Genomic DNA, 14,107 nt, shown 5'->3' on the forward strand with positions numbered 1-14,107 from the left:
CATCCATGAGGTGCTGGAAAAAATCCAAATTACTCATGTCTTATATTTTCGGAATGTAAAAATAAAAACATGTTTGAAATTGTATAATCTAAACACATTTTAGAATGTGAAAACATTTTGGATTATATAATCTAAACATGTATTTTCCATTTGAAATTATATTTCAAATTTTTGTATTAAGCAATTAACAGTACATTTTCAGATTTTAGATTATGTAATGTAGAAATGTTTTGGGATATTTGAGACTCTATAATTTATAATATATTTTTGAAGTATACAATTCAAAATATATTTTCAAATTATATAGTATAATCTAAAATACAATTTTAAATTTTAGATTGTGCGATTCAAAATAAATTCAGATTATGTAATCTAAAATGGTTTTGACCCATTTTAGTAAAGAACCTTTCAACCCTAATTCTTTTATTCAACCCAATGAATTGGTCTCATCACTATGCTAGTAAAACGATAACAGAACCAGAAGGAAGGGTAAGCAGTTGCACTAGAAAACAAAGTAAATTTTGGAGAAATTGATCATATATATTTACAAGGTTATGCCCAAGATAGTGAAACATAACTTTACCAACACAGTTCTAATAATCTTTGCCAGAAAAGAGGGTAAACGCTACCAAAATAGCCTCTAATTTCACCCAAAGCAAAAAGTTATTTACACTAAAAAAAAAAAATAAAGCAAAATTTCGAGAAAATAATAGAGAAAAGAATCTATTAACATTTCAATGTGCTATGAAACAAATTCTAGGCAAACTGAATCAAAATATAAAGAAATCAGCATTGTTGGGTTTGACCAGATATTGGTGTTTTAGCAGTGTTCTCTTCGACCAATGGTGCTGTGTTTGTCCTTTCCACGCTTGATCCTTCATGCTCACTAGCTTCATTATATCTATCCACACTGTGCAAAAATATTCCTGCAGTAATGCACAATGATATCAGAACACATACGCTTCAGAAAGCTTTTCCATTTCCATATTTTCCACACATTTATTAGTTTATCATGAGTATGGTATTTTAAGCAGTTCTAATGGCCATCCATCACGGTGTTTTGGCTTTGGTGTGAAGAAGTATAGGTGAGGTAGGCATCGGGAGTTCACTAGGGTTGATAATATATTTCAAGATTCAAAGAAGTCTTACGGCAACAAAGACTTTGTATGCTCACATTCTTGTAAGATATGAATCTTATTCTTACCAACTAGATCAATCTTGCACATCCATGATATGATAGATGTGACTTGTTCTCATTTACTTTTAGGTTGGATTGGACATGATTTCTACAACCATCAATGTTGCTCTAGTCCAGCCCCTTTCCTTTTTCTTATGATGCAACGTTGCTCTTATAGATTACAATAATGATATATGATTAAGAAATTAGTAATGTGATATGATTGTGGAAAACCAATAGATGTTGCATAATGACTAACCTATAAACCATATTGCAGCTGCTGGAAAAAATATACTTGTAAGAATCAAAGCAGTCGTCCTCCAGTTATTGATTTTGTCCTGCATTATCAATGTGTATGAATCAACAATTTAGTATTGTACAATGATCATGATATAATACATTGGTTTTTCTGTCTATTTGGTTAGCCAATATCCACCCCTCTGGTAAATAATGTACAGTTAAAATTTTACCAAAAGTAAGGCCACAAAGGCGTCAACTGATTTGTCATTTTGTGGAAAAGTAAAGGTAACTATTTTCCCTTAAAAATTTGTAATGAATACAACTTAAAAAAGACTAACCTGGACTTTTCCAACAAGAGGTGAGGAAGGTACATCTCCAAAGAGATGAATAGCAACAGTAGACAAAGCCATAGACAGCGGCCTCAAACTTGGTTTAACACAATGGAGACACACATAATTCACAGGAGCCTAAAACAAAAACATGAGGCAAAATTATAAAAAAAAAAGTGTTAAGCTATTGGACCATGAGTTCTAATGATCACAAACTATAGCTTATACATAAAATAATGTAACAGAAAACTATCATGGTAGACGTAGTGTACTAACTCTATTCCATTTCCATTAAAAAATGATCTTTTAGGTTGGATTAGAAACAGGAAATGTATCCAATACAGAAAAGAGAAAAATGGTTACAATGGAAAGAAGTGCCTGTTGAGTGGCAAAAACACGAAGAAATTCTCAAAGAGAAGGGAAGTACCTGAGTGGCAAAAACAAGTAGTTCACCAACAGCAAAAAGAGCCAAGAAGCCATACTCGCTTCTAAATAAGAAGGCACCAAGACAACACGCGCCACCAGTAAGAGTTGCTAATGATAGAAGCTGCCAAAAAGAGTTGAAAATATTCATGAAAGAGCAATGGAGTTTCTATGCGAATTTTAGGACTGTTTCATGGAGATCACAAATTAAGTCAGTATGCATGGCCTAAAAGTTCACTTAATTATCCCATTACAGCTTGAATCATTACACATGTACACTTTAGATGAACTTATTAGAGGAAAACAGAGTTGATAAACACTGAAATCTTTCTTAAAAAACATTTAAAAAATTGATTAATGAAATTTACTCACAGCAGACTTTGATAAAAGGGTTCCCTTATTTTGTGAAAAAGTTATTTTTCTACACAGGCAAATAATTTCAATTCTGAAACCATGATGTTAAAAACATATTAGACATACTTTGATCAATTAAGAATCAGATAATGTGACTGAAAACAAATTTGCCTATCCAGATACAACAACATACACTCCTAAGCTCTTACAGCAATATAGTACAGAAGGTTTTAATGACTGCAGTTTGTGTTAGGGACAATGATTCAGGCAGAGCAGTTTAGGCAATGCATAAACTTCTACAAAAGAAATTCTAGAATTCACTCTCTGAATTCAAATACCAACCTTAAATGCGTTTGATATTGTGCTATTCACGTAATCAAGAAGAAAGCCTCCTCCTAAGCTGCCCAATATTCCACATACAACTGTAATTCCTCCAAACATCATATCTGCATTAGCCTGCCAAAGTAAATTGTTCTCAATACAATTATTTAATATAATAATAGTACAACATAATATTGCATATCACCTTCAAATTATAAAATTACTGGGAGTATACTTATATTAAGAAAGTAAAAAGAATTAGAGATAGAAGGAACAACCGTGTTAATGAAATCTCATGTATAGTTGTGGTCATATGACCAAATAAAATCTCACCATGTTATATATACTATAACCAGCTTTGGGGCCCCAGTACGAGTAAGCACCTATTACAAAGTTGTATACTATGTACCCTGCAAATGGACATTCATGCGACGTAATTAAATTATGAAAAAAACAATATGATTGTTGAACATGGTATAATATAGGTAGAGGTTATTGATATATGAAGTTCCTAAAGAAGTAAGGTATATGCAGGTTCTAAGATGAATTTAACAACACAAATTAGATCACAAAAAACAAGTAGATGCACATAGTAGATTAGCAGGAGGACAAAGTACCTAGAACATTGACGACAAAAACCTTGTCAAGAAGCAGTTCTTTCACGTCTTGCAGAAATCTTGAGAACTGACCGAATATTGTGGTTGCACATTTAGACCTAAGATAAGACAGACATTAAAAAAATATAATTATGAACATTATTCAGTGAGTTATATCGGACACATTCAGTCAATCAATAGAGGGAAAAGAAATTAGTAAATGAGGATAGTGGGGGTAATCATCCTCAGGTGGAGGGAGAGAATTTTATCCTTAATAAAGATGAGAAAAATGCTTCCATCGGCAATATTGGCCAATGGGTCATATATTCTGTAAAACAGCACTCAATAAACCAAGAATGATTTATTATTGCTCTTACCTGGAAGGTTCATGTGCGCTTTTGTCTCTGAACTCTGCCTTCAAGGACAACGTTTCATCTTTTCCATTTGAAGCATTCACATCTTTTCATATAATAAGTGAATTTGTTAAATTCAACAAAAGATCTGATGAAACAGAAGCTGACCAATAAAACCGAAATGTAAACTTTAGTGAGCTGAAAAAATTTAGTCAGAGCTGAGCCTGTCCCAGAGAAAATGCATATTGATTTCTAAACAATTATGAAACGGTGGAATGGTTACAAGAACTTCAAACACAGACAATTTTGAGCCTTCCAAGAAAAAGTGTAGTTCAAAATTTTGTTTAGTACACGTCTACAACTTTATAGTTTATAAAGCAAAACGTCTCTTCTCCCTACTAGTCTTCAAAGGAAGGGCAAGAAAAAACTGAAGAACACATGTAAACCAATAGTTGTTTATCTGAAAGTCTGCTCAACTACGACGGCATCTTAGGAGAGGAATATATTTTAACCTTTTCTTCAGATAAGTCACAATAATACCACTGAATTATAAAAAAGAAGGGTCGGGAGTCCTACAATAAAGAGAGAAGAAATGCTATTTCATAGTACAGGAGAAATAACTAGGGAAAAAATAAGTTTAAAGAAGCAATGAAGGAAAATAGCATGGGCACATCCTACGAGAGATAAGCTGGTTAAAATCTACAGCTAAAAAAGTATAATTTATTAATTTTGTGTGAAACTGAATAGAGTTGACTTGGCATAGAATATCTATCATTTAATTTTGTTGAAAAGACAAAAACCGAGAATACAAATGATAAATTTCTGTGCTTAGACCACAATAGAGCTATTCAATTTTGTAGCAACAAAATATTCAATACTCTATATTAGGATGATAACACAAAGATAAAATCAATCTAATTGATCCTAATATCAACGGTTACTATATCTATAGGATTTTTATATATCTACAAGATTCTAAGAGTCCTTCTCAAGCTCAGGCATCTATAATATAAGTCAAACTTGTTACAAATGTCATCAACACAAGACTCCTTGAGAAATGAACATGTTAGTCAATTAGTTGCTGGAGTTAACAAAGTATACAATAACAAAGGTTCTGTTAGGACATAGGGTATTTGGATATAATGGGAAAGGGGATTAGGATAGGAGGCAGAGGAGTTATATAAATAGTTGTTTGTTTAGTGGAGGGGAGACTTTTGGCAGTTAGTTTGTTGATAGGCTTTGTCCTGTGGAGGGGGTTAAGCCCTTTGTATCTGTAGTTGCACAGACCATTCTTTTGTGAATAATACTCAGCATAATTCTTTTTTCTCTATTGTGTACCTGCTACGTGTGGTGTTTGGAACGTTCTTGATTAGGTTTCTCTTTCGGAAACCTATCAGGTTCACTATTGATTTGAGGGCATGACGGGTGTTGCAAGAGAGGCGCTGGAGAGTAAAAAACTGCTTGGAGATTGCAGTGGCTACTAGAGAACTAAATTGGTCATGGCGATTACTAGAGAGCAAAAATACTTGGAGAGCAAAAATACTTGGAGAGCCGGTGACAGCCGAACAACAAAAAATGCTGAGCGAAATGACAATTGTAGAAGAGCTGGACAGCTACCAAAGAGAAAAAATGTTTAATGGAGTCGGTTTTCACACGACAAGGTGATGTCAGTGGTGGAAGTTGTCGGCTAGAGAAAGCTTGTCGGAAAGTCGCTTTTGGTGAACAATGAACCCGACGGAAGAACAGAAACCAATAAATGCACATGGTTTCTAACATTTTCATTTATTCCTATGCTTAGTAGTATGTTGCTAGGGACTTGGGTATTATGGGGTGTCTAAGTCTCACGTTGAGTAACTTGGAATGCTTGGTGGAATATTTAAGTGCTTAGTTCTCCCCTTTAATAGCTAGCTTTTGAGAGTGGGTTCCCCAAGTGTCAGGGTTCTCATCAACTAGTTGTCTATGTCTCTGAAAACCCTAGAGTGAAATCCCCGCCAAGATGTTGATTCTTAGAAGTGGTACTATGATATAAGACTTAGGTACTGTTAGGGGGTACCTAAGCCCACATTGAGTAATATGGGATAATCAATGAAGCATTGAAGTGTTTGGTAGCTTTCCCTTAATAGCTAAGGTCTGAGGGCAGGTTTCCAAAGAGCTTAGGGACTCATCATGTTCATATCTATCTATTATTAAATTCCATAGAGAACTTATAGTTTTAAATTTTAAATTATATGTTCAATGGTATATAGTACTCAGCATGAGCGCGAGTCTATATTAACATTACTCTTTCTTTATAGAATTTTCATCCACATATATTTGTATCAGACGCAATTCCAATAAATACTCTTTCCAAAATGGAGAAATTTATTTGGCTTTGTAGCACCACTCAAAAACATAATGCTACCTTGAGTTTCTGATACAGCTGTCTCAAGTTTCAGTTTCTTTTCTGAATCTGCAGGGGCAAAACCTGTATGCACAAGTAGTTTAGTGATGGGAAACAATGTTAGGGCACTATGTGAAACAAATGCAGGAAAAATGTGCACCTTTCAACTGCAATGGCTTCATAAAAAATCCCAAAATAGCAAACGGAGACATCAACACAGCTTCCACCCAAAATGCCCATCGCCAACCAAAATGGCTTCCAACCTGTTTATAGACAATGAAAGGATAAAATAATAAAAACCACATTAAAAGCAATTAATAAAAAGAGATACATGATTGATGCTAAAGTATAAGTACTGATACAGGACAATATTTCCTTTACCTACATACAGGTCCAAATTTGGTTTCTATTGTAAGTGAAAGAGGAGGAGTGATAACGGTTGAAAAAAGTTATTTTTATACTTAATTTTGATATTAAAAACACTCTTTATGACTTAGAAACTAGCTTGAAATCATGTTTTTGCTTAAGTTGTGAGAATAAGAGAGTTAAAGGTGGTATTATTGGTTTTATGCTTAGTTTTCCTTGTTTTGACATGAATTAAGATGAATTGGATGAAGAAGTTGAAGTAGCAATGAGTTGGAGTCAGGAAAGGGTGGAAAAGTGGCAAATAGAAGAATCGCAGATAGCGCTGAGCGTCAGTATGGTGCTGCAACCACGGTTTCACGCTTGGGTGCCACCGCTGAGCGCCAATTTGGTTCTGCAACCACTGTTTCACGCTTGAGCACCACTGCTGAGCGTCATTTGAGTGCCGCACTTACTGCTGGGCGTCCTTTTGGGGCGCTGAGCGCTGACAACGTGGGCTTGGACCTGTTTTATGTTATTTTTATGAACTATTTAAGGTTTTAGACGATCTAGGGTTCATATCTTTTGACAGAAAGAGGCGAAAACACACTCCTTTCACCCCTCGGAGGCGGATTTTGGATGCGGAAGCTTCGATCTTCAACTTTTAGGGTTTTATCTTTCATTCTTTTCCATATTTTCATCTAGTTTCAAAATGTCCATGGTGAACTAAACCTCCACTGTTGTTGGGGAAACGATGTAATCCTTTGAAACTTTCATGTATTGAATTGATTTATATTATAAATGTTTTACTTCATTAATTGTTAGGGTTTTTCCTCTACACTCTATGCATGCTTTGTTTAACTCATTCAATTGCATGATTATTGATTTTGTCAATATGGACACATATGGGAAAATCTAGAACTGGGGAAATTCTCCCAAAAGCAATATTACCTAGACATCGGGATAGGAGGGTTGGTTGCCTTTAAGTTTCTGTGCGAATGTAATGCATAATTAATTGCTGGGAATACAAGACATTGTGAACTAGTAATTAAGAGTAGACTTTCTTCACCGAGACATCGGGTTTAAGGTAAATTAAAAAGTGACATTAACATTAATGAAGAAGATGAATTCATAAATACATGAGAGTGGATAGGATAAGTCGGAAACCCCAACAACATAATCATTCCATATTTTATATCAATCACCTATGCATTCTTCAAGTCAATTGATCAACACTTGCATTCATATTTATTTTCTGCATTATAAACACCATGGTTTTGTTTACAAGTCTTAATTAATCAAGAAACCACATGAATGTCTAGGCCGTGAGTCTCTAGGGAAACGATACTTGGTCTTACCAAGTATTATTACTTGATACGATTCGGTACACTTGTCGAAGTGTTAACAAGGAGATAGTTGTCATTCCAGATTTATTATCAATGGACTACTTGTACACCCTTTCTACCTTAAGGACTTTCCGGTTTAAGATTTTTCCTATCTAAAACATTATACTTTTCATTCAGTTTTCAAATTTATAGAGAACTATGCTGTCAATCTATCTATATATATTATTGAAACTAAATATTTCCTCTTTACCTAGTTTACAGGTTTTACAACTACAATTTGATAATGCCAAACAAAATCAAAGGAAATCTTACCAAACCACCATAGATATAGCCAACTGCATATCCTGCTGGTATACACATGTAAAATGTACCGAGCCATGCCGTTTTCTGAGACACACCAATGTAAGATAGGTTTCCACCATAAAGAAAACACATGATAGTCACAAAAACATATGACAGTCACAATGCCATATAACATTTCAACTACCAACAAGGGAAGGGAAAACATCCATCAGTTTTATAAGATATTATATATATATAAACTATAAAAATGTTGAAAGGAAGCAAGCACACAACTAATGTAGATCAACTCTCCAGAATAATTAAAGCAAATATTCCACTGGTTTACCGCAAATAGACCACCAATGACAACTTGTTAAACAAATATTCTAAATCTTTAATATATAATTTTAATAATTGAATCCAAATTGTAATTACACAAAGCATGTAGATTCACGATTTGAAAGGCATTTATACTAAAATTAACGTATATTCATATCATATTTGTACATGGAGCTAATAATTGAACCAAGATCCCATAAAATTGCTTCAGAGTTCAATAACTGAAGTGTACAAGATGGCTACACAAGAGAATAATAGACAATAGAAACATTCTAAGATAATTACCAGGGACAGAAACAAACCTGTGAAACTGGGGCATTGTCATCAATGAAAGGTGCTGCAAGACTTATAAATGACGCCTCACCTACACCAACTAGCCTGTAGAGAAATACAAATATATAAGAAACAAAATAAGATTACTCTTGCATCGTGTACTATATTGTGTATACAAAAGCAATGGAGTTCAAAATATAATGGAAGACACTTACATGCGGCATGCTGAAATGGACCAAATTGAAAGAGAAACCACAACACAAGGTTGCAAGAGTCCAACAGATAATCCACTCCAATAAGTCTAAATGGGTTTACACTGCAAATAGTAGAATTATATAATGATTAAACATTTATCTAAGCCAATAATAGCAATTACGAATCACATAAACAATAGTCAGTTTGTGTAACAGATATAAGAAGTTTTCATTATTAGATGATTATGTCTAACAAACATAGGAAACCTAAATTTAACGGAAAATAGGTCTAAACCATGGGTGGCTTAATTTTACGTGTGCGGCTAAATATATGCTGCAAAACATTATAGTCATCTTGCAGTCATTAATTTTAAAGGATAAAAAGTCAAACTAAGGGGACATTCTACACTTCAATATAACAAGTCAGTTGTTGTTCAAAAGCTTCTTCAGTTTTCAGAGGTTTCATAATGTTATGAGTTGGCAAAATATCTTCTGAAGCATTAAAGGTTGAATATTTAAGTTAAATAAACATAAAGAATCCAACAAATGAACAAGTAGTTGCTCATGTACATTTCACGAAAACTAAACGAAAAATAATAGCAGCCTTTATTCTAGGACTTAAATGTGTACATCATAAATTGGTTATTGGTACGCTAATCCTTTAACCATAACCAATCTGTAGTTATATAGACGAGGAAAAACCAGAGAATGTTCGCATCACTGAGTCTAAAGTAGGATGTGCTCAAGCTTGAAAATTGAGTGGGAAGAACTTAAGTCACTATGTCTCAAGTAAATTATGTACTTTGATCCCAAAATGCCATGGGACCTTCACATACATCACGCCAAATAGGAAGTGAAGTACAAAAAGTGCTGTACAAGACTTTTTTGTGGCCCCCTATCCCCTACACTTTGCGGCATCTAAATGGGATATGGTTACATGGGGAATCCCAGATATAAATATAAAATCAGTTATCATAAAATGATCATTTTACTGCATTTCACTCTCCCTGTGGCCCGTCAACAAGACAAAGACAAAGCCTATCAAGTATAAGGAGATATTAATAATAAGAGTTAACCACCAAACTATGGACCAAACTTATTAAAGGTATCGAGCAGAAATATGAAACAACTATTTCAATACAAACATCCATTATTACCTCTTTGCTAAAGAAGCAAATATTGGAGAAGCCACAAGAAGTCCAACCATAAACGCGGAGGATAGAACTCCATCCTCAAAATTGCTCAATTTAAAGTCCCCCCTGCATAGAAGGAGAAAACGATGTAGTCAAGACTACTACTACTACTACTAAGCTATGAAAATCTAATCTAATGCTCCATACATAGTACAATATGTCACGGCACAAAACTAAAGGATAAGCTGTTACGGGCAATAGTTAACTTGCTGGGTAGAAATTTCATTTTCCATCTATATGTAATACCAAAGTTTATGTTTAAATGTTTTCACTATTTACGTCAAAGATCCTACTATATCCTACACTTACTGTATTCCGGTTCCAGATTTGCAGGTCCCACCTTTACAAGTTCCTTGACTTCCATTAACACCATTACTTGCTATTGCTCCTCGATCCAAATAGTTTAACAAGTTAATCACACAAAATATAGCCAACAACCTACAGGACAAGATTAAGAGATCAAGAATTTTTCAAACACACAAAGCATTGAATTTTCAAATTTCAATTTAATATACACCTCCACTGATCAAGCATGAATAATACGACACCCAACAACTCAAATCCATGACCAACATTAAAAAAAGAAAAGTAGCAACACCTCAAATACTCATCAAGGAATGAAAAAAGTCCCTTTCGTTTAATCAACAAAAATGATGAGAGAAAAAGAAAACCCAAGTCTTAGTCCTCCTCCCTATGACATACCCACATAAAAAAAATTCAAAATTCCCTCCCTTTACCCACTGTGTTTTTTCAGCACAGATCTATTAACTATAAACTAAAAATTGAAAAATCACCTCTTTGGCGTAAACCATGAAGTTGAGAGAATCATGTGGACTTGGTGTCCACCCCTGGCTCCAAAGAAGGTTGAGGCTGAGAAGAAGACGACGCAGACTGTCCTTCATGTTGTTCCTGTGGTGGTCCCATACCAATTTAATATACAATATCTACCACAGTAGTATATTATATAGTTATACGATGACCCTTTTATTGAAACTTGGAAATTGAAAGGTAGTTGAAGGAATGAGAGCAATGGTCAAAGAGAAGCCTTGCACTTATTTCTTTACACCACTCAAACTCTCATATCTTCTTCCTAGTTTGAAGAATCACCAAGACCAGGTCACACTGTTGTTTGTTATCACAAAAAAACAGAATTGCGCACAAGTGCGGATTCGGTTTTTCATTGGTTACGAAAATAGAATTTCAAGACAGGTGGTGTTTAGTGTTAACAACGAATCCCTTATGAGATTCCGAATCCTCATCCTATTCACTCACTCGCTGTCTCTTCTTTTTCTGTTATTTTTCTTAAAATTTTCAGAATTTTAAGGTTCAAGAGACGATTTCTGCACACAGGCTTATCTGATAACTCAAGATTTTGAAGCTCATTTTTTTAAATATTTTTAATTTTTAACAACACTCAATTAAAAAAAATATGTATAAAAATAAAAGTATGTATTCTAGCATAATATTTGCTCTGTATACTTATGTCAGGACTAAATGATTAAATATAGTTTTCCTTTTTAAATTTGAATGTAAAATTAAAACTTATTATTATTTCAAATTTTGATTAAAATTATTAGTAAAATATATCCGGTTTATTTTTTTATAATAATAAAAAAATAATAAATAATTGTAAAAATAAAAGAAAATAATTATCATTATTTAATTAATTATATTTTTATTCATTTGGTAAATAATCTTATTTATTTGTAATATAAATAATTTTTATAATTTAAATAAATATAGATTTTAATTATTTAATTTTAAAAATATTAAATTTAAAAAATGATTAAATAGGTGTAGTATGAATAATGAGATGTGTATAGTGGTTATTAAGAAAAATATTATTATTATTATTATAAAAGTATATGTAAATAAAATTTATATTTTTATGGCAAATAAATTTTATTTATTTTGTAGAAATGCTTCTGTTATAGATAATTATTTTAGACTAAGAAAATAGTTAAATTAAATTGTAAAATTGAAAAATAAATAATTAAATTTTAAAATGTGTTAGTTAAAAGGTAAAATAAAAATAATTTAATTTAATTTAAAAATAAAAACTAGACTTAATACTATTTTTTGTCCCTGTTTGTATCTATTTGTGTAAGACTCATTTATTTTTATGTGATTTAAATTTTGGTAACTTATATTCAATTCAATCCTTATGACTCTCTCTAAATCATTAATTAAAGATGAACATGTTACATGTTAGTTTTTTATTTTATTTAACTTTTTAAACTTGTTTTTAACTTTTTAAATTTAAAAAAAAATGGACACATGTCAAGTCAACATTAGGTCAAGAGACAATGTAAGTGCTACATGGCAATGTATGTGCCACGTGGCAATGTGAATGTCATGTGTTAAGTTAATATTAATGTTACATGTTAGTATTAGTGTTACGTATCTTATATTTAAGGATAATGATACTTTGACAACATTTTTCTACAACATTTTAATATCATTTACGTGTCATTATGTGATTAGTCCATGTTGATGTTTATGATTATTATTATTGATTGTGGAGTAATTTTGAACCAATCATAAAATGATACATAAATGATGTTAAAATGTTGTCAAAAAAATATTGTTAAAGTATTATTATCCTATATTTAATTTAGTCCCAATTTTTGTTAATTTTTTTTAGTTTAGTTTCTTTTGTTAATTTTGTTTAATTCAGTTTCAGTTTTTTTCATCTTTAAATTGAGACTAAATTTAATATTTATTAAAATTCACATTTTTATTAAATATTTTTATCATTATTTTTAAACCAATTAATATAATTAGTAGATTTATACTTGATTTTTTCTACATGTAAAAAATTAGGTTAGAGTTGGTTTAAAAATAACCAAGAATTTTCTTATAATTTTAAAACTAATGAAGAAATTCCCTTCTAAATTTAAAATTAATGAAGTTTTTTTCTTCTAATTTTAAAAATAATGAAAAAAATTTATTTTAATTTTAAAAATAATGGATGATTTTCGTTCAAAATTTTAAAATAATGAATAATTTTATTTCTTATTTTAAAAATAATGAACAATTTTCCTTCTAATTTTAAAAATAATAAAGTGTTTTTTTTCTAATTTTAAAAAATAATAAAGAATTTTCTTTCCAAGTTTAAAAATAATAAAGATTTTTTCTTTTAACTTTAAAAATAATTAATAATTTTTTATTAGTTTTAAAAATAATGAGAAATATTCGTTCTAATTTTAAAAATAATAAAGAATTTTTGTTCTAATTTTGAAATTCTAGCATATCCTTATTTTTGGATCTTTTATGTGTTTGTCTTCATGTTACGATCGCATTAGTCACGTGAAGAAAAGAATGTTATAGGTAATAGAGAGCAACATTGAGACTGCCAGATGAACATCATAGATATAAACACATATATCAAAGAAATATTTTGTATTAATCTTATATGTTTAAAATATTTTAAAAATTCCCTTTTGTTATGAGAAAGACGGTACTAAATGTGAATCTTTATATCTTTTAGCTTTAATATTTATATATTTTGATATAAAAAATGAAGGAAATTGCTAAATATTTTTATAGTAGGAAAAATTGGGTCGGTCACATAATTTTTTTTAAAAAAATATCCAATAGAGAAAAAAGAACATTTAATTTTTAAAAATGTGTCTGTTAAAGGGTAAAATAGTAAAATAATTAATTTAATTTAAAAAACTGTTATATAAAGGATAAAATAAAAAACTAAATGTAAGAAAAAAAAGAATTTTTTTAATAATGATATAGATATAAATTACAGAGTACAAATTAATTTAAAACATTTTGGTGCTTGATTCTATGTCATGAAAGGCACAGTCGCAAAAGGAGTCTGTGCATTGTACATCTGATTTTGCAAAATTTCACATCAACTGGTTTGTCAGATACTGAATTGGAACTTGGCATGTGACACGCAATTTGGATATGCTCTGTCAAAAGATTCTCTACAAAGGGAAGAACTGACATTC

At 31.5% G+C, this 14,107-nt stretch overlaps 1 pseudogene across 1 annotated transcript; it reads right to left on the bottom strand.

The window, feature by feature from the left end:
* Window positions 1–510: 510 nt before the first annotated feature.
* LOC148192507 (putative sphingolipid transporter spinster homolog 2) lies at window positions 511–11,437 on the bottom strand (annotated as a pseudogene). The gene is made up of 16 exons (XR_015782413.1): window positions 10,937–11,437; window positions 10,452–10,580; window positions 10,107–10,208; window positions 8,971–9,071; window positions 8,785–8,860; window positions 8,174–8,248; window positions 6,334–6,436; window positions 6,195–6,257; window positions 3,818–3,899; window positions 3,462–3,559; window positions 3,178–3,254; window positions 2,866–2,979; window positions 2,174–2,293; window positions 1,756–1,884; window positions 1,437–1,515; window positions 511–926 (listed from the first exon to the last, which is right to left on the bottom strand). The product of XR_015782413.1 is annotated as a putative sphingolipid transporter spinster homolog 2 (transcript).
* Window positions 11,438–14,107: the final 2,670 nt, after the last annotated feature.

This window comes from Vigna umbellata, chromosome 9 (assembly GCF_029865625.1).
Source record: "Vigna umbellata cultivar VRB3 chromosome 9, Vumbellata_1.0, whole genome shotgun sequence".
Taxonomy (NCBI): Eukaryota; Viridiplantae; Streptophyta; class Magnoliopsida; order Fabales; family Fabaceae; genus Vigna; species Vigna umbellata.